We start from the raw sequence: 22,437 nt of genomic DNA, 5'->3' as shown, positions 1-22,437 counted from the left end.
ATTATTTGCATTGCTATTAAAAACATATTTTTTCACAACAATAAGTATTATTATTATTTTACAGGGCTATTTTGTATATTAGTAGTACCTGTAACAATAGTAGTACTAAAAATGATAAATATATAAAAACTGAAAAAAGGCTATAAACACTAAGTAGTAATAATATTAATAATAACAATAACATTTCACAGGGCTATTTTTTACTCAATCTAAGAAATACTGTATATAAAATACAGTAGCAGCAGCAGCAGCAGTAGTAGTATTGAATAGTAGAAGTACTGACTCTGAGAAATACATAAAAATGGAAAAAAGCTATAAACACCAAATAATAATAATAATAATAATAACAATAGATAATTGTAATAGTAGTTATTATTAAAGAAACTCTGTAACAAAATTTTCAGCCTTATTTATTTTATCCTATAAGTTCCTATACCTGTTCTAATGTGGTCTGGCTTACTGCAGCATTTTCTAGTTGCACTTTCTCTGTAATATATCTAATCTTCTTTTCTTTGTCAGTCTTTGTCGAGGCAGAGAGGAATGCACTGCCTCTGCTGTGATAGGGAGAAGTTATGCTCACCCCCTCCACGCCCCCTGCAGGCTCTGTGTGTGTGCTTTGTTTATTAGTCACAGACAGCTCTCTGCTCTCAATTTCAGCTTGTCTGAGGGGGAAGGGAGCTTCCCATGCTGAGAAACTGAGAATCCCTGACTGGAGTTCACTATGTAATAAAAAACTTGTAGTATACTGTAACATGATATATACAGTGGGTTGCAAAAGTATTCGGCCCCCTTGAAGTTTTCCACATTTTGTCACATTACTGCCACAAACATGCATCAATTTTATTGGAATTTCACGTGAAAGACCAATACAAAGTAGTGTACATGTGAGAAGTGGATCAAAAATCATACATCATTCCAAACATTTTTTACAAATAAATAACTGTAAAGTGGGGTGTGCGTAATTATTTGGCCCCCTGAGTCAATACTTTGTAGAACCACCTATTGCTGCAATTACAGCTGCCAGTCTTTTAGGGTATGTCTCTACCAGCTTTGCACATCTAGAGACTGAAATCCTTGTCCATTCTTCTTTGCAAAACAGCTCCAGCTCAGTCAGATTAGATGGACAGCGTTTGTGAACAGCAGTTTTCAGATCTTGCAACAGATTCTCGATTGGATTTAGATCTGAACTTTGACTGGGCCATTCTAACACATAGATATGTTTTGTTTTAAACCATTCCCTTGTTGCCCTGGCTTTATGTTTAGGATCATTGTCCTGCTGGAAGGTGAACCTCTGCCCCAGTCTCAAGTCTTTTGCAGTCTCCAAGAGGTTTTCTTCCAAGTTTGCCCTGTATTTGGCTCCATCCATCTTCCCATCAACTCTGACCAGCTCTGACCACCATATTTGACAATGGGGATGGTGTGTTCAGAGTGATGTGCAGTGTTAGTTTTCCGCCACACATAGCGTTTTGCATTTTGGCCAAAAAGTTCCATTTTGATCTCATCAGACCAGAGCACCTTCTTCCACATGGCTGCTGTGTCCCCCACATGGCTTGTGGCAAACTGCAAACGGGACTTCTTATGCTTTCTGTTAACAATGCCTTTCTTCTTGCCACTCTTCCATAAAGGCCAACTTTGTACAGTGCATGACTAATAGTTGTCCTATGGACAGAGTCTGCCACCTGAGCTGTAGATCTCTGCAGCTCGTCCAGAGTCACCATGGGCCGCTTGACTGCATTTCTGATCAGCGCTCTCCTTGTTCGGACTGTGAGTTTAGGTGGATGGCCTTGTCTTGGTAGGTTTACAGTTGTGCCATACTCCTTCCATTTCTGAATGATCGCTTGAACAGTGCTCCATGGGATGTTCAATGCTTTGGCAATCTTTTTGTAGCGTAAGCTTGCTTTAAATTTCTCAATAACTTTATCCCTGACCTGTCTGGTGTGTTCTTTGGACTTCATGGTGTTGTTACTCCCAATATTCTCTTAAGGCCCATACACACGTCGGATTTTTGCGAACGACCCGTCGTTTGAACGTTCCGTCGTTCCGTCGTTCGCACGTCAAACCCAGCGTGTGTACAGACTATCGTTCGGGTGATAAGACTGGTTTTCAAAAATCTGATGTGTGTATGGGCCTTTAGACGACCTCTGAGGCCGTCACAGAGCAGCTGTATTTGTACTGACATTAGATTACACACAGGTGCACTCTATGTAGTCATTAGCACTCATCAGGCAATGTCTATAGGCAACTGACTGCACTCAGATCAAAGGGGGCCGAATAATTATGCACACACAACTTTGCAGTTATTTATTTGTAAAAAATGTTTGGAATCATGTATGATTTTCGTTCCACTTCTCATGTGTACACCACTTTGTGTTGGTCTTTCATGTGGAATTCCAATATAATTGATTCATGTTTGTGGCAGTAATATGACAAAATGTGGAAAACTTCAAGGGGGCCGAATACTTTTGCAACCCACTATATATATATATATATATATATATATATATATATATATATATATATATACAAATATCACTTCCTGGTTAGCGGCCATGCTTTTTGTTTGTAAACCCTGCCTAAAACTGATTAACCACTTCTCAACTTCCCAACTGAGGGGTTTTACCCCTTGACCACCAGAGCAATTTTCACCTTTCAGCGCTCCTTCCATTCATTCATCTATAACTTTATCATTACTTATCGCAATGAAATAAACTATATCTTGTTTTTTTCGCCACCAATTAGGCTTTCTTTAGGTGAGACATTATGCCAAGAATTATTTTATTCTAAATGTGTTTTAATGGGAAAATAGGAGAAAGTGTGTGAAAAAATTTATTATTTTTCAGTTTTCGGCCTTTATAGTTTTCAAATAATGCATGCTACTGTAATTAAAACCCATGAAATGTATTTGCCCATTTCTCCCGGTTATAAAACCGTTTAAATTATGTCCCTATCACAATGTTTGGCGCCAATATTTTAATTGGAAATAAAGGTGCATTTTTTTCAGTTTTGCGTCCATCCCTAATTACAAGCCCATAGTTTATAAAGTAACAGTGTTATACCCTCTTGACATACATATTTAAAAAGTTCAGTCCCTAAGGTAGCTATTTATGTATTTTTTTTAATTGTAATTTTTTTTTTTTTAATTACAAAAAAAAAATTTGGGGAGTGTGGGAGGTAAGGAGTTAATTTTTAGTGTAAAACTAATTTATTGGTATGTAAAGCTTGGTGTAATTGCCTTCTTAAAACAGAAAGAAATGTGCAATAATTCAGTTATAAGTGAACATTTGTGGTTACCCACAATGCACTACCACTAAATATGCAAATTATCCCTTTTCACCCTTGTAAGCCAAGCAAGTATCCAGAACCGCTGGTGTATAGCAAGCTTATAGCTTTTAGTTTTACACAGCCATATCAAACCCACATGTAAACAGCCTGTTTCAGACTTTTGGTCTTCATCAGTACATGACAGGGATTGATAAGTCTGTATGAAATAGAGCTTGGACCAGTACAACAGAGTAACCAAGCAGCTCAGGGTGACCCAAACTACTAGGAATGTATAGGGGGATAAAAGGAACCAAAAAGCCCTCCTACTAAAAAAGCAAAGCTTGGTGTAATTGCCTTCTTAAAACTAAAAGCTATAAGCTTGCTATACACCAGCGGTTCTGAATGCTTGCTTGGCTTACAAGGGCGTAAAGGGATAATTTGCATATTTAGTGGTAGTGCATTGTGGGTAACCACAAATGTTCACTTATAACTGAATTATTGCAAATTTCCTTCTGTTTTAAGAAGGCAATTACACCAAGCTTTGCTTTTTTAGTAGGAGGGCTTTTTGGTTCCTTTTATCCCCCTATACATTCCTAGTAGTTTGGGTCACCCTGAGCTGCTTGGTTACTCATTTGTATGTAAAAAATGCTTTAGGGTGTAGTTTTACTATTTGGCCACAAGATGGCAACAGTAACTTTTTGTTTAATGCAACCGGCAAGCGTCCTTCCGGACGCTTGCAGGAAGTACTAGGAGGCTGAGAAAGTATTTTTTTTTCTCACAATGATCGCGCTGCTTATCGGAGAAGCAGCGGATCATTGCGGGGCTTAGATCAACGAAGGGGAATGAATTTTCCTGTTCATTGATCTCCAGGCGAGCGGCGGGCAGCGTGTTTACGAGCGGGAGTGCGCGCTAGAGCGAGCGGGAGCGCGGGCAGCAGCGGGAGCGCGGAAAGTACGGATTTCTCTGTCCCTGGGGGTGAAAGGATGGAGAAAGGGACGGAGAAATTTGTACGCATGGGGGTAAAGTGGTTAAAAGCCAGGATCACAGTGAGGAGCGGCGGAAATGGCAAAGAGGGATCCAGGAGATTACAGTGACTCGATTGGTATGTTTTTATTGTACAAATCGGACAGTACAGATTCTCTTTAATAATTTTTACTGGTTATCATAAATACATAAAAATGTGAAGAAAACTATGAACACATAAAGACATTCTAGCTCATGTCTTCAAGGTACAGCAACTAATTAAAAGCATTTGTGTTAGGACTGGCTTTCTAATCCTGACTTTGAGTGGAATGTTAGAGAAGGTGCCTTCATTACATTGCTGAACAGTGAGAGGCAGCACAATATATGGACATCCTCCTTAATTCCAAGCAACATATTCTCCTCTTATCTTATCATTGTCTTCCAAACCAATGAGCAAGTGTGTTTGGACTAATCCCCTACAGCTTCACAATGTAAAGTCAGTGCACTAAAAAGCATGCTGAACCTTGAACGGTGAACCTCATTTTGTGTTCAATAAAAGATAACATGGGAGATCATTAGAGTAAGTATGTCAGATTAAATGTATTTTCTTGTAGAAAAGTTCAGTCCCTTCAGGAACCATTGCAATTTACTTTGTCTCACGGAGAACAATATTTCCCCAGAAGACCCCAACACAAAGGGCCATTACAAAATGTAATTTATATTTCATAGCCTTGGAAATGTTCAGTACAAATTACAAATGGATGCTTTAGTGCAGTATTTATGTCCTGTTACCAACTCAATATGTATAAGTAATACATATCACAGCGCTGCAAGCCAATGCGTTTTACATTTATTTGTTACAGGGTGCACTTATGTTTTCTGCTCAAACACAAGAAAAGTCATGTCACTTCTTAGGAAACATACAAGTCTGTCAAAGACATTGAAAAAACATTTTCCTCTTTGTTTTCAAAGTTTACAGAATATAGAGCACATTTTATGCGGTGTTACGAGGTGTTTCTTGTTTTTATTTATTTAAAGGCCAGTGCTCCAAAAGTGCAAAGTTCTTAACATGAAATAGTAATTGATGATGGTTACAGATATATGGAAACAACTAATATTTCAGTCATCTTTTCCAAGGACGCTATATGCAGCTTCAGGTAAAGCTACCTAAAAATATTTGATAGTATGTGCAGCCATAAATATGGTAAATAAGAAAGCCAAAAGTTAATATGAAGCTCTGGGTAAAATGTAGGTTTTACTTGTTACCCTTATCAACTACGGTAACTACTAGTAAATACAATTGCACACATGACCTGCTTGGCTTTCAGCTACTGTAGGGCTTTCAACTAAACTCTCCTGAAATTAAAAGAACTGTCTTTATCCCCATAACTAGTGCCCATACTCAAACTATTCAACGCCCCCCTATTTAATATCTTATTACCTATTTTACAGCTAATATTTGATATTTATTTAAATTTATAGGTTTATATATTTTAAATTAATGATTGTATAACTACACATCAGTTATGAGCCAATTATCTCTGTTTACAACTACTACTCTGTTGTTATTTCCTGATTACGCGGGATCAAACCTGTGAAACACGCTGCATTGTCCCCTGGAGTATGTAAATAAACTTGTTCTATTTGACAAACGTATTTGCAATTTTTGTGTCTGCTTGGAGGAGGTAAGTCCACCACTGCCTCCTCATGTTCTAAACTTATTAGAAACGTTTATCATTTTGACGCCTCTGTATCCATACTGCGCTACATTTCCTTAACTAGTTAATGTTAAACAGTATATCTACGTCCCGCAGCACTTCACTTATCATCCCAGGGGCATAGATATGGGTCTGTGGCTTCTAATGCATAGCACATGTGTCCGCACCTCCCCTTGCGGCTGAGTAGTGATCGGTGAATGGGGACATGTTCCCATTTCCAAATCAGAGTCCTGGTAGTGAATGATGATCCAGCATCAATGAGATGCCAATCGACATTCACAAAACAAAAGTAAAAACACAGGTTTACACAGTACACAGGAGAGTGTGGGGACATCAAGTGGTCAAAAAATAAAATTACACACACCTGTTACACACACATATGTTAAATTAAATACAAAACAAAATAAATGCCTCATTAATTTTAACCCTTTACTTACCCATCTGCTATAGTTACCAAAATCCAAACATTTGTTTTTTTAAAAAAGTAAAAGCATTAAAAAAATGTGTATGTCATAAGGGTATATTACTGTTTTAAGTAAATAAGCGCTTGTAATTATTGACTGGACACAAAAAAAAAAAAAAAAACAGAAAAAGACACAGCTTAATTTCCAAGTAATATATTGTCACTGTAACGTCTGAAACTGGCGGCTGCGGATGCGTAAGATAGATCCGCAGCCACCTTTATTCCTTGTTCACAGGCCTTATCCGTCCCCGAGGCGTCCAGCACACCGGGGACGGCATTGTCTCTGGCTCATAGGGTCTCTGTATCGCACGGGCGCGCGTGGAGACAGGACCTTTATGCAGGAAGAAGGCGCGTCAGCTGACCTGCCGGTCGGCTGACGTCAGGAGTGACTCGCGCCACTAGGATTGGCTGATTGCTAGGGGGCGTGGCGCTGGGCTCTCCTTGGCTTCTTAAGCCTTCACTGTTCATTGGCAACTCGTCTGCTGTTGCGAATACACTCGTGTTAGCGCTCAGACCTAGTGAGGTTCCAGTTGATGATAGATGTATATGCAGTGTTTGCAATATACATCTATCTATAGTTAGTTATTATTGCATTGTATTTCTGATAACCTGTGTATGATTCTGGCTACTCTCTGACCTTGCTATTGCTAAACGATTCTGTACCTCTGCCTTTCTGACTTTAGTTGCTGAACCTCTGCCTGATATTAACTACTCTCTTGCCTGCCGTTTTGGTACTGTCTCTGCCTGCCTGTTATCGTACTTTGCCTGTCTGACTACTCTACTCACCAGTGGGCCCTAGCCACTGGTGAGGTCCTCTGGCCATTAGAACCCACCAGCCCCTCTGGTGAGGTTCAGACTCACTTGCATAAGCTCCAGTGACTGTTAGTACCTTGCCAGCTCCTCTGACAAGGTCTTGCTAAACTATTCAGTCAAATTGGGAGACAAAGAATGTCTGGCACTATAGTTTATTAGTGCAGCGATACAAAAAGACGTTCTGTGGCAAAAACATATAAAGTGCAATTCCATGTGGGATGCTGAACATCAAAACATGGACATCGCTAAAACGTCTGTGCTGTACCTGGGTGCATTGGAGGTGGCTGATGTGGGCACCAGAGTGTGCACGGTCCTTACGACCGTTTTGCAAGGCGGCTGCCGCCTTGCGAAACGGTCGTAAGGACCGTGCACCCTCTGGTGCCCACATCAGCCACCTCTAACGCACCCAGGTACAGCACAGACGTTTTAGCGATGTCCATGTTTTGATGTTCAGCATCCCACATGCAATTGCACTTTATATGTTTTTGCCACAGAACGTCTTTTTGTATCGCTGCACTAATAAACTATAGTGCCAGACATTCTTTGTCTCCCAATTTGATTGCATCTATTTTGCCTGCTGTCTTGAGCACATAGTTTTCCTGGGTGCATACATATCCATGCCAGTCATCCACAGCTGTCCCCGAGTGCCTGCCAGCTCTCCTACAAGTACTAAACTATTAAGTCACTGATGCTGTTAGTACCCTGCCAGCTCCTCTGACAAGGTCTTGCTAAACTATTCAGTCACTTGTGCTGTTATTACCTTCCCAGCTCCACTGGAAAGGTCTAGTTTAACTATTCAGTCATATGTACTGTCAGTACCTTACCAGCTCCTCTGGTAAGGTTTAGCCAAACTTCTTTAGTTCTTTCATTATTAGTACTTTCCCAGCTCCTCTGGTAAAGGTATTGTTTATTGTGTGATAGACCCTCCAGCTTTTCTGGAGAAGTCTATACTGTTGCAGCTAGTACCCACCAGCTCCTCTGGTGAGGTCTAGCACTGTTCTCGCAGCTAGCACCCACCAGCTCAGCTGGTGAGGTCTAGCACTGTTGTTGCAGATAGTACTCACCAGCTCCTATGGTGAGATCTATCCATTTATTCTACTGTTGCACCAAACACCACACCTTACTCTCAGCTAGCTATATGTAATGATCCACTCAGCTGCCTGCGCAGGCAGGCAGCTTTTCGACCGCTGTTCAGGTCTGCATTCTGCAGGTCTCTGGAAAAGAGACCTTTTGTCAGTTTTGCAGCTTGCTGCTGCTGAGGAATTTGCATACGTTTGTCATGCAAATTGCCTAGCCACATCCTTTGTAGGCTGGCTCTATATATACTATGTGATTCCACAGTACTTCGCTGATCATAAGGGTTTGTCCTGTGAAACACTCCTGGAGTGTCAGCCATGCCTATTAGTTAAAGATTAGCTAAGAGTAATTCGTGGGACTGCACTAGGCATCCTTGCTAGAGCAGTCAGGATTGTATTATTTGTATTGCCTGTCCTGTCTGTCGTGCTTAGGTCGCACTAGCCTCTAGCGGTAGCGGCTGTGGATCCTTCTTATCTACTACTCTCTTGCTGTACTTGGATCGCACTTGCTCTGGCGGAAAGAGCAGTGGATCCAGCTCGCTCTGTTCCTATACTTGGATTGCACTTGCTCTGGCGGTAAGAGCAGTGGATCCTGCTAGCTCTGTTACTTTACCTGGATCGCACTCGCTCTGGCGGAAAGAGCAGTGGATCTTTCCTATCCTGTTTCCCATTCGTCTGTCTTGTCTGAGACGAACGCTTGCTGTAGCCTCGGTGAGGTAACCGTTAAGCATGCGCTCGCGTTCTCTGTTTCATGTTTGGGTGGCGGGGGTTAGTTAGGCGTGCTTGTCTCTGTTGTGCTTAACACGCGGAAACCGCACAGTAAACGCGTTCGCTGTTGCGAATGAGTGCGGTGTTCGCGTTTAGTTAGCGTTTGTTATTATTTTCCTTATCTTCTCATTGTATGATTTGCTGTGCCTTTGCTACTCTCGTGCCCTGTCTTGCTTAAGCCTTGTGTCACCTCTGGCAATCGCCTCTCTCGCGATTGCGTTCCTACTTCGTTTCTGCTGTTGTGTGTGCACCGTCGCGGGTTGGCGACTAGATTGGTGGACACACATACCCTCTGTCGCTTTGATCTCTCTCTTTCAGGGCTATCTTGCCCTGCGTTTCTTCCCTCCGTACAATTCCTGTCTGGCGTCAGTGGCAGGGCAGAGGATCTGTTCCTCTGTACTCCACAGCTCCATCTGCCGACAGGAATTTCCCTCTACAGGTGCTTTGCACCTTTTGCTGGGTTCTCTCAAATTATACGCTTGTGGAGGATTTCTGCAGTGTCAGCGCACGTCCTGTGCGCTGACCACGGAGAGAATTCCACAATCATTACAGTATGACCAGCCAAACCGAAATTCCCAGTGTAGAGGGACTCTGAAACCAGAGAGGAGCTCATATCAGAATGTTCCAGATTCTTGGCAAATCCTGAATTTCAGGCCACCAATATTTCCACTTGGAGTGGTCAGATTGCTTACAATCTTTTCCAAGGGGATCTGTTTGTGTGGGCTAATGAGTTTGCCAGACACAAGAATCTGAGATATAACCCTCGCAGGTTTCTGGCTCATGTGTTTTCTCGTAAGCTTAGAATTCCCCTGCCAGGCTATTTCTATGAGTTTTTTCCTGCTGTGCAAGATGCTGATCAGATGGGTTTATGCAACACCTTTCAGTCATTAGCATATTCTAATGAGTGGGTGCTCGCAGGCCAGTCTGCTGATTCGGCTTGTCAGCCAAAAGATTTGTTGCCTATAGCAACTACAAATGAGGAGGTTATTGCTGTCAAGTCTGAAATGTGTAAAACCATTCAGTATGATAATCAGTTCAATGTTTCTCTTGCCACTTCAGATTCTAAACAGCAGACATGCAAAAGTTGCTAAAAAGGGAAAAACTAAAAATCGCAAGCATCTGAATAAAACACTCCCTATTGATGTTTACAATGATGTTGCTCAGTCTCCGGGTTTTTTACCCCAATCCAACGCTTTTGTGGATCCTTTAATAGGCAGAATTATTTTCTATATTAAAGGAGTAAGAAAGTCTATGCATGTACCTGACCCCAACCCATATGAGAGCTACTTAGATACCGGGTTGTTTGAGCCCCCATTTGCTCCCTGGGATATTGGAGCTCTGGTTGAGGAATTCGAGATGGATTGGAAGGCGTTTTGCGATTTCTATATCGCAGAAAGCCCAGAGACGCTAAACGCTTGTATAAATTCCGTGTACACTTTGATAGATTCTGATGAGTGTGACAAATGTTTTGTGGATCCAGTGATGTGTGTGTGGCAGACGATTTTGGATGAATTGCACACACACCAATCAATTGATTCCAATAAAGAGACATCTTTATCGGATGATTGTTCCTGCTTTTCTTGGGTAAAGTGTGTGAGTCTAGACATTGTGCGATCTGAAATGAATGGGTGTACCACTGTGGTTGACTCCTGTGCGAATCCTGAAAGATTCTCTCCTGACTGTGTGCAGTTTGAATTTATGCGATCTAAAAACAGATCTTTAAGATCTTCCATCTGTGATCCTGCTATGGGGAAAATTCCTAAATTATGCAGCGTCAAAAGTAAAATTAATATGTCTAATAAACGTTCTCCTGTTGTTGTCGCTATTTCTTCTGCAAATGAGTCTTTGGGTCACCCTGTTCACACCTGTAAGGGGAACGGAAGGAGTCTGGCACTGTGGTTTATTACAAGCTTGAATGACAGCAGTGCAGCGTTTATGAAAGCATTCATGAAGGTAACATGATACATTACAATCTGGCGTGCAGCAAGTAGCTAAACGTGATGTCACTGTGCATAGTTCAAATGGCTGTACCTGGTTGGGGGAGGCAGCAGGTGTGGGCGCCAGTGTGGTGCACGGCCTAACGACCGTTTCGCAGGGCAAGATGCCTAGCTTCTTCTGAGGGAAAAGGTGCACAAATGTGGCTAGAACAAAAGCGGACTTAAGTATGCGTGATACGCATACTTCCGGTTCGCTGTGAAAGGCCTCCCTCCCTCCCGTGATTGGTCCAGACGTGCCCTGTGTAGAGAGGCGAGAAACAGGATAGGCGCGGCCAACTCTAATGATCACTGGCGTGCATCAGTAGTGATGCTGTGACCATGTGATCCGTGGACACGCCTTCCTATAGGTCGCTAAGCAGCTAGGAACATGATAGACGCTACATACAGAAAGGCGTCAGGTGGTTGCTATAGTAAACGGGATGTGGCCATCCCGTATTGGTACTAAAAGGCGCAGCCCACCAATAAACAAAATACAGCCCACCAGTGTGAATGAGGGACATGTAGGAGCCGCTGCTAAACAGCGGCTAAAGCGCATATAAATTCCAGACAGGGAGATATTCTCACATGTCGGGGCTTATTAGCCCAAAAGCTGCAAGCTAAACTAGGCAGGTCGTCTAAAAACCAATAATAGGACAGGGAAGGTGGAGGATTGCAATGTACCCATGGGTGGAGCATGTGAAGAAAGAAAAGGGAGGAAGAGAAAAGAAGAAAAAAAGAAGAAAGAGGGGTGAAGTGAAGAATGTGAAATAAAGATGTGATGGGTACAATGTGGGGGAAGTGAAGTGAGAAAAGGAGGAAAGGAGCAGTCCGAAGGGCAACCCTAAAGGAGAGGCCAGACTGGTTCAGCTTATGGCAAATTGAAATAGGTTACACAAAATATATTAAATTTATCAAGTAAGTTTCATCAATAATGATTAAAATTGAATTGGATCGATGCGGTGGGGAGCAAAAAGAAAAAAGTCCCCATCTGCTTGGATCCAAAAAGGAACAGTGTAATTACGCTGAACCAGTAAAAATGGACATAATGCCATAATAGGAACCGTCTAAGGGGCAACAAAGGGTGGTGGAGGCAGAAAGATACTTATAATGAGAACTCAAGGATCGAGAAAACAGGCGAGATCTAAGTAATCATTGAGACCCAGGGCACCCATAGCATTGGTGCGCAGAATCCATTGCGCTTCTTGTCTGAGCAGGAGCTTTTTCCTATCTCCGCCTCTGCGGGGGACATTGCAAATATCGATAATTGCAAAAGAGAGCAAATCAGGATTCATTTGATGGGCCTCTGTCATATGTTCCACTATCCTAGGGCAACCCTTGCCTTTGGGCAAAAGTCGCGCATGCTCAAGGATGCGTTCTTTCGCCATTCTAGTGGTCTTGCCAATATAGAAACGTTGGCACGGACACCATAGCGCATACACAACGAACTTAGTTCTACATGTGGCAAAAAAAGTTACGTTGTGTGAAATTGGGCCCAATTGGAACTGTCTCCCTGTTTTAAGAAGATGACAGGCTTTACAAAATCCACAGCGATAATTACCTGTGGAAGAGAACCCGCTCAGCCAAGTGCGCTGTGAATTGGTGCGGAAGTCGCTGTGTACCAGAACGTCACCGATTGTTGGTGCTCTCTTGAAGGCCACTAAAGGTTGAGGTGGTAAGCTGGCTTTTAACACTGGGTCCTCAAGCAAGATTGACCAACTCCTGCTGAAGGCCCATTTAATTTGTTTGGCCATGGGAGAGAATTCAAAAGAAAAGGCCACTGTCTCTTTAGTTTTGGTGGGGATCTTCCTCCTCACCAGTTCTGACCTTTCTCTCACAGTGGCCTTTCTAATGGCTTGATCAAGGTCTTTCTCTTTATAACCTCGAGCCAATAACCGTTGTTTGAGGTCACCTGCCTGTTCTATGAAGTCTTGTAACTCTGTGTTGTTCCTGCGCAAGCGCAGGAATTGACCATAGGGAAGGGACTCAGTGACATGTTTAGGGTGGTAACTGTTTGAATGTAGAATGGTATTGGAGGCTGTCGGTTTGCGATAGCCTTTCGTCAGAATTCCTTCATGGGTAACGGCTAATTCAAGGTCGAGGAAACATACATTTTCTCGTGACCACTCCATAGTAAACTGCATGTTCACCTCATTGTGGTTCAAATACTCTAAGAATGAGTCGAGGAGTGGAATGTCGCCTGACCAAAAGGCCAAGACGTCATCCACATACCTGGACCACATTCTCAGGGCCGAACGGAAAGGATTGTTGTCAGAATGGACATAGAGCTCTTCCCATGCACCCAAGAAAAGATTTGCATAAGTGCAAGCCACCGGTGTCCCCATCGCGGTGCCCGAGACCTGCTGGTACCAAGTTTCATCAAAGAGAAAAGCATTGTGTGTAAGGACGAACTCCAAGCATTCACATACAAAATTATTGAAGACAGCATCTTTTGTGTCTCTTTCAAGGTACATTCTAACGGCACTTATACCGTCAATATGTGGAATCCTGCTATACAAACTAGTGACATCGATGGTCACCAACAGGTCTCCCGTGCACCACGATGAGGACCCAAGGCCCTCGAGAACATCAATAGTGTCACTAAGATGTGATGGAATGTGTGTTAGGAGTGGCCGGAGAATGTGGTCCAGGTATCTTGACAATCTTTCCGTGACCGATCCCAGACCCGACACAATGGGTCGGCCCGGGGGATCGGTCAAGGACTTGTGTATTTTTGGTAGACAATACCATACTGGCTTAACCGGGAAGGAAGGCAAAAGATTAGTTGCTAATGCAGGAGTTAAGCAGCCATAATCTACCCCTCTCCGTAAGAGTGACCTCAGAGCAGTGTGGTAACTGACTGTGGGGTCTCTTTTGAGGGGTGTATAGGTAGTTAAATCTGACAATTGTCGTAGAGCTTCTTTTTTGTAGCTTTCTGTGGAGAGCACTACAACAGACCCTCCTTTGTCCGCTTTGCGGATTGTCAGGTCAGGGCGATTCTTCAGCCAATGGAGGGCTCTGCTTTCGGTGGGAGTTAAGTTAGAAGAGTCTGTAGGATATACAAGGGCTCTGATTTCACTATCTATTTGTTTTTCAAAAAGATCGATGCAGGAACCTGCTGTCGTAGGAAAGGGCATGATGGATCTGCATGGCTTGAACTTGGTGATATCATGCGGTGGTACTTCAACCAAAGCTGAATCCACTAATAGTTCATGCAGAGCAGAGATTTCCTCAAGCTCATTGTCTTTCCAAGAGCCCGTTGGGCTGAAACCCAGTGGGCCTACTGTTGATTTGTCGAGTTTCTCAGACCCCATCAAGGAGATGGTGTCTTCATTTCTCATCTTCCCAAAATGATGTTTGATATTCAGCTTCCTGACGCCCTTGTATAAATCTACTTTGAATTGTGCATAGTCGAATTTTTGAGTCAGAGAAAAATTCAATCCTTTATTTAAGAGACTCTCCACTCCTTCCGGCAGTTCTACTGTAGTCAGATTAACTAAGTTGGTTTTAATGTTGGAAGGCTGCTTCGCAGATCGCGGAGGTTTGCGCTATGAAAGCGTCAGTTTCACAACCTAAAGCGATTTTGGATTTGCAAGTTTTGCGTTCTGACTCCTCGGATTCGACATTGTTAGCCGAATCTAAGAGTGAAACAGCGCTTCGGTTTTGCGAATCTGATGCTGAAGCTTCTTTGCCTTGTCCAGAGAAGCTTTCTCTGAACCTGCCCTGTACCATGAATGAAGATATGATTTCCATTCGCACTGACATTTGTGAGTCCCTTTCTTGCTCTGAGGAAAGTGCTGATTCTGCACCCTGTACTCTGGATGAGTCAATGTGGCCTTGCTTAGAATCTCCTGCAGTGTCCCTAGAGGCTCGTCTAGGTATTGCTACTATACTCACCTGTTTTTCTGCAATTTTGGAGTTGCAAGCTAGTTTGACTGCTACGCAGAATTCTGGGTGCAGTGAGATGGAAGTTAGGGAGTCAGTGTGTGTTTCAGTAAATATTCCTGTACATCCAGTTCATGAAGAGAAAATTCAGTCTCAGCGGATGGCAGAACCATCCCTGGGACAATTGCTCTGTCCGCAAAATGTATCTGATATTTTGCCCTGTAACATGGATAGTTCAGAACCCTTCATAGAAAACTTGGAAAATGACATTTCTGAGGTCTTAGTTGATGTTTTGGAGGTTTCCAAGTCCCTCCTAAAGGGTGCAGAACTTCTAGGAGATACCTCCTGCCCCCCAGATCCGTCTGAGGTTTTGCCCACTTCAGTGGGCATTGCTGTTGTGCTGACTACTGTTGCAGCTCTTAAGGAGCTTCAGTCTTGTGTAGTCAATGATGAATGTGGGTTAGATACCAGTACAGTCACAGAAATTTCTAGGGTTGAGTCCAAGCCTTCTTTTGAAAGTCCAGTGCTTGTGACCACTGCTCGTGATGATTCTCTGCCCGGTTCTGGTTTTGGTCTTGTCATGACGGACTCTGAGGTTGGCAGTTCCTCGACGTGTTCTGAGGTTCCCCTTGGGCTAATGTATCCCGATGTGTTCTGTGATTCAGAAAGCCCAAGTGTGTCTCGGTTGCCAGCCTGCTCAGATGTTTCCTCGGTGGAAACCTGTTCTGATGTTGCCTGCCTGCCGGCCTGCCCAGAGGTGGTCCCTGAAGGCCCTGATCTTGATGCTGTGTCCTGGTAATTCTGAATCCGGAATTGTCATTGGTTCCATAGGGGTTCTTGATAGTTCTCCATGTGAGCCTGGTGATCGTTCTGCCCTCCTGAGATCTCTGCGGAGCTTTAAAGTGTTCTGGGAGATCCTGGGAGAAATATTTCCTGGTACCTTGGATGAGATCAACAGTGGGTGCTTTGTGGAAAGGGACACTTCAAATGGGTATTGTGGCAGGTTTAGTATTTTTGGACGGTCCCTGGAAGGTGGTGGGCATGGCTCGGTGGGTGTCGATGGCTTCTTCTCTGGCATTCACAGTCCTGATGGGTGTTACACTGAGACTTGTGGTACTGATGGGCATGTTTCGGTGGCTTCTCCTTCCGATGAGGTCGGTTTCGGGTGGGCTGACTCTGGAATTGGGCCTTGTCGGGCTGTCCCGACCTTCATGAGTCTTCAGTTAAAGTCTTTTGCTAATATCAGTTTAGAGGATCGTCTGGAATCCAACCCTAGAGGGGGGGGGGGGGGGTTACTGTAATGATCCGCTCAGCTGCCTGCGCAGGCAGGCAGCTTTTCGACCACTGTTCAGGTCTGCATTCTGCAGGTCTCTGGAAAAGAGACCTTTTGTCAGTTTTGCAGCTTGCTGCTGCTGTGGAATTTGCATACGTTTGTCATGCAAATTGCCTAGCCACATCCTTTGTAGGCTGGCTCTATATATACTGTGTGATTCCACAGTACTTCGCTGATCATAAGGGTTTGTCCTGTGAAACACTCCTGGAGTGTCAGCCATGCTTATTAGTTAAAGATTAGCTGAGAGTAATTTGTGGGACTGCACTAGGCATCCTTGCTAGAGCAGTCAGGATTGTATTATTTGTATTGCCTGTCCTGTCTGTCGTGCTTAGGTCGCACTAGCCTCTAGCGGTAGCGGCTGTGGATCCTTCTTATCTACTACTCTCTTGCTGTACTTGGATCGCACTTGCTCTGGCGGAAAGAGCAGTGGATCCAGCTCGCTCTGTTCCTGTACTTGGATCGCACTCGCTCTGGCGGTAAGAGCAGTGGATCCTGCTAGCTCTGTTACTTTACCTGGATCGCACTCGCTCTGGCGGAAAGAGCAGTGGATCTTTCCTATCCTGTTTCCCGTTCATCTGTCTGTCTTGTCTGAGACGAACGCTTGCTGTAGCCTCGGTGAGGTAACCGTTAAGCAAGCGCTCGTGTTCTCTGTTTCATGTTTGGGTGGCGGGGGTTAGTTAGGCGTGCTTGTCTCTGTTGTGCTTAACACGTGGAAACCGCGCAGTAAATGCGTTCGCTGTTGCGAATGAGTGCGGTGTTCGCGTTTAGTTAGCGTTTGTTATTTTCCTTATCTTCTCATTGTATGATTTGCTATGCCTTTGCTACTCTCGTGCCCTGTCTTGCTTAAGGCTTGTGTCACCTCTGGTAATCGCCTCTCTCGCGATTGCGTTCCTACTTCGTTTCTGCTGTTGTGTGTGCACCGTCGCGGGTTGGCGACTAGATTTTTGGACACACATACCTTCTGTCACTTTGATCTCTCTCTTTCAGGGCTATCTTGCCCTGCGTTTCTTCCCTCCGTACAATTCCTGTCTGGCGTCAGTGGCAGGGCAGAGGATCTGTTCCTCTGTACTCCACAGCTCCATCTGCCGACAGGAATTTCCCTCTACAGGTGCTTTGCACCTTTTGCTGGGTTCTCTCAAATTATACGCTTGTGGAGGATTTCTGCAGTGTCAGCGCACGTCCTGTGTGCTGACCACAGAGAGAATTCCACAATCGTTACACTATACTAGTATTATTGGTGATACTGCAGATCACCACATAATCAGGTATAGCGTCTGTATTATTGGTGATTCTGCAGATCACCAATGATCAGACGTCTGAGTTGCAGCACCCAATCGTTACAGTCACCATAAATTGTACTAGGAACATAATTTAAATGTTGTGATAACCGGGACTAATGGGCAAATAAAATGTGTTGGTTTTATTTAGCGTAGCATTGCTTATTTTAAGACTACAGGGTATGGAATTTGGAGAAATTCTTGTTTTTCCCTACCAAATACAAAGAAAATAAAGTAATTACTGAAAACAAGTATTACCGACAAAAAAAGCCTAATTTGTGGAGGTATAGTTCATTGTGTTGTGATAAGTAGAAATAAAGTTATGGGTGAACAAATAGAAGGAGTTCTGTAAGGTGAAAATTGCTCTGGTCCATAAGGGGAAAAACCCCTTAGGTTTTCTTAAAACTCTTCACATATAAGTTTTTCTTCCCACTCTTTCAGTAGTGCAGTGAATTCATATACTGTAGTTCCTGCAAATCTGAACATCCTATCATATTAAACTATGGTATTAAATCCCAGAATTCCTACCAATCTCTTTTCCATCTCACATGACTGCAACGCTGTGAGGCCGGTTTCACACTGCTAACCGGCGGTATTAGAGCATTGCAGTGCAATGCATGTGCCACACTGCAGTGCTAAAAATAGCCAATAAATCTCTTTTTTTTTTTTTTTTTTTTATTAAAACCCTGGTTCAATCCTTGATTGTAAATGCATTTGATAGGAATCTTGTACTAGTTAGCAATACACAAAGTTGCACATCTGTAGTTTTATGCAATATGTAATATATTGATGCTTCCTGGATGGCTAGGTCCTATTAAATACCCTTATTGTTGAGTTGATATTGCAATTTTATTACAGAGAACAGGATTATACCTGTCCTTATCCCATTGCCACCCACATGAAGTGAACTACATCAAGAACAAGAATCCTCAAAGACATTGCATATTTGAAATATATTTTTTTTCTTCAATTCAAATAACAATTATGGATTGAACGACAGAACACCCAATAAAATCACTGAAACACAATGTTCACAAAATGTTACACATATTCAAGGATTTAGTAAACATCATAAGTGAAAGTGCATAATAATCAAATAAGTTTGCGTTACCACAAATTGGGTCTGATTCACAAAAATCGTGGTAATCCTGCCGTGCACAGACAGCGCACAGCAGTATTACCCTTATTTCTCTCCACAACTACCACAAATTACACTATTAGCGTGACACGCAGTACTTGAGTGGTGCAACTGTTGCTAAGGTAATGCACGTTACTAATGGTAACGCTTGTTACTGTAGAAATGGCCACGCTACTCAGGTACCATGGGTTGTGCTAATATCGTAATTCGTGGTACTTGCAGCCCAGAAATAAGGGTTTAATTGCCATGTGCTGTCTGCGCATGGCAGTATTACCGCTGTTTTGTGAATTAACTTGATTCATAGTTACAAAAAGCCATAAGCAGTGCCAAATGTATAACCTAAGGCTATGTTCACAGTGGGCCTTGCATTCTCTGTAAAAGTAGGAATGCAATGCAACAAAATGCACGTTGTGAAGGATGTTGCATTGCATACAGCGAAGCATACAATCAAAAGTATGCTTTACTGTCCATGTTAACAGGCAAGTGCATGCAGTGTGTTGGGATCTTGCGATACGATGCATTCATTAAGTCGCACCACAGTGCCCCACTGGGAACATAAGGCTACTTTCGCACTATACACACTATGTTCTGCTTCCTGAACAGTAACACAACAACTGTGTGGACAAGTTGCATTGTGCCTACCATGTGCGATGTGATGCATACAGTAACATATACAGTCTATTATTTATGCTTCACATTAGCTTGCAGGTAGTGAACAGCAAGCTGCATGTTATTCCAATAGACTCTGCTGCAATGACCCACTAGCATGCAAATGTGAATGTAAATTACAATATAATTGCATTTCAGTTTCATGCAATTATATTGTTTGTTGCAACTTGACTCTATGGATGCAATCTGAAAGGGGCCTAAGGAAAAGAAGAAGTAATAGAACCATGTCAAAAATAATTCAGTATTAAAGTATCAAACTAAAATATAACAGACCCTAGACAGACCTGAATGTTAGAAGTGAAAGGAGAGAGTCTGTTAGTGACAATTATATTCAAAAAGGTATGTAAAAAATATGGTTTTGTATCTTTTTTTTTATCTCTGTAAATGATGTCTTATGCTATTGATTTTAAAATGTAATTTTATAAAAAAAAACAACACACATTTTTATAAAAAATCTACACAGGGAGGAAAACGGTTAAGCTGCTGTGAATGTTTTTATCTACTTTGCATGACGTTTCCATTGAAATTCCATAGAAAGCATTAAATAAATGTCAATACATAAGATATGTGAACTGTTTGTAAATCATCGTGTGCTCTATGACATGCTGTATTACTATTTGTCTACGCCTGTTAAGTGATAGTTATGTGTTATACAAAAGTAATATAACATAAGCAATTGATAAACACTGTAATCCTTTTACTTGACACTGATTTATAAAAGCCCAGAAAAACTATAAGTCACACTATGATGCAGATGATCTATGGCAGACATTTATTATGAGCTCTGCCTGCGGTGTGATAGGAGGCAATGATAAATCAGCTGCTTGATATACATGTATATTTTAGATTAAATGCTTTCGACATTGTATTTTTCTACACGGTTTGCTACGGAAGCTTCTTTTCAGCACAGTCTAGACATTTTCTTGAATAATCAATTAAACCTCAATTGCATATTTTCTTTAGCGGTGCTAAGTTTATGCCACGTGACTGATCGCACTGTTTAGCTAGAAATGCGTTTTTGTAGGTTGTTTTACTCATGTGTTAAAATCATTCAGCTTAACAAATCTAAATAAAAATATACGGAAGGCAGAAGTTATTTTTAATTTGAAAAACGTGCGGTAGCCTGTCAGACGGTGACAACCAATCACTGGAAGTTAGAAATAGAAATATAATGGACTGGGTCTCTCAGTGTAATATTTATGTGCAGCTGCCTATCTGATTCCACTTACATTCATTCCAGCTGAATAGGAAAACGCACAAACATACTGCATAAAAAAAGACAATATCCCACTGCTGCCCATAATACATTAGAAAAGCAAGTATCAAAAAACAAAGTGATATATCAGTGACATAGCTCATATGATCGGCTGAAAAATTACAGGTAACTTCACAAGAATTTTTACTCCTCCCCAAGAGACATAAAACCAGTCATACTGTTAGTTTATATAAAAAATAGTTAATATCAACAACCAATACCATAAAAATGCCAGTATGTGTGCAATCTCCATGTCTGTACTAGTATATATAATAATCTACACACCTATAAAGACCATTGTATACTTGTATCTGGAAGGACCTTATTCTTAAAGAGTGCACAGCAGATGGTGATACCATCAGATTGTAAAGTGCGTAGAAACAGGCAGCACTGCAATTTGGAACAATATGTATGGGTGATGATTTTGTCTAGTGCTCTTGTCCAAGGGTGCTCAGATATCTGCTTGAGGAGATTGAGACATTTACCGTTTGAGCAAATGTCTATTCATTTTTGAAATAGTCAATGAGATGCCAATAATGTCAATCTGATACAAGTTTTATGCTAATTCTATTCAAATGTGTGCAGAATAATTTTCCACTGCAGTGGTACTATTCTAAACTGTACACATTTGCATACAAATAACTAAAAAATTGCATAAACTGTAAATTATTAGCATTTCATTGACCATCTCTATTCAGTAGGAAATGGAAATATACAGGGTCCAATTAATTAGCTGTGAGTTGCTCCCATTCATCAGCCAGGCTCTTGCAAGCACAAGCAGTGAACATCCCCCCCTCCTCATTTCCCCTTCCTTCCCCATGAAGTTTCATCTCAGCATTCTCAAAATGCAGAATTAGATGTTTTTTGGATGCTGGGTAGTGGGTATTGCCGCCTTAACATTTCAGCCAAGCGTGCAGTTCAGCCGCCCCTGAGAAAGAGACCTTAAACTGCACCTGGTAAGCTAACACACCCTGCTGGTTAATTAGTTGGCAAATCAGGATTCTACTTAAAGCCTCTATATCTCCTGATAAGGAAAATTTTTCAATGATATCTCTTCACCAACAGCACATGCTTCATGGATCACTGTTGCCCAGGAAAATACTGCATTTTGCTTTGAGCAGTGACTAACACATTAACTTAGAGGAGATCTGTGTGGTAGAGTGGGCCAAAATCCCTGTTGCAGTGTGCGTGAACCTGGTCAAGAACTACAGGAAACGTTTAAACTCTGTAATTACAAAGAAAGGCTTCTGTACCGTTGAGGGGTTACTAAGAGATACTATACAAGACTTCATAGTGGAAAATAATCTTAGTGCTCAGCATCAGCATGGGTTTACTAAAGACCGGTCCTGTTTGACTAACATTCTCAGCTTTTATGATGTAGTGAATGCTAATGTGGATATTGGGAATGCTGTAGATGTGATATACTTGGACTTTGCAAAGGCCTTCGATACTGTTCCCCACAAAAGTCTGGTGCAAAAGTTGAGGATGCCCGGACTGGGGAAGAGTCTGTGTGCATGGATAGGAAACTGGCTAATGAACAGAAAACAAAGAGTTGTGGTCAATGGATCATATTCAAAATGGGTTACTGTTAGCAGTGGGGTCCCACAAGGGTCAGTACTGGGTCCAGTGCTCTTCAATTTATTTATTAATGATCTAGTAGATGCAGTAGAAAGCAATGTTACTATTTTTGCAGATGATACAAAATTGTGCAGAATCATCAACTCCTAGGAAGATAGTGACACATTGCAACAGGATCTGGATAGGATGGCTATATGTTGAAATATGTAAAATCATGCATTTTGGTCGTACCAATGGTTTAGCACCATACAAAATAAACAGTATACA

This window comes from Hyperolius riggenbachi, chromosome 5 (assembly GCF_040937935.1).
Source record: "Hyperolius riggenbachi isolate aHypRig1 chromosome 5, aHypRig1.pri, whole genome shotgun sequence".
Classification (NCBI taxonomy): Eukaryota; Metazoa; Chordata; class Amphibia; order Anura; family Hyperoliidae; genus Hyperolius; species Hyperolius riggenbachi.
The sequence above is the reverse complement of the archived record's forward strand: the minus strand, read 5'-3'. Positions refer to the sequence as shown.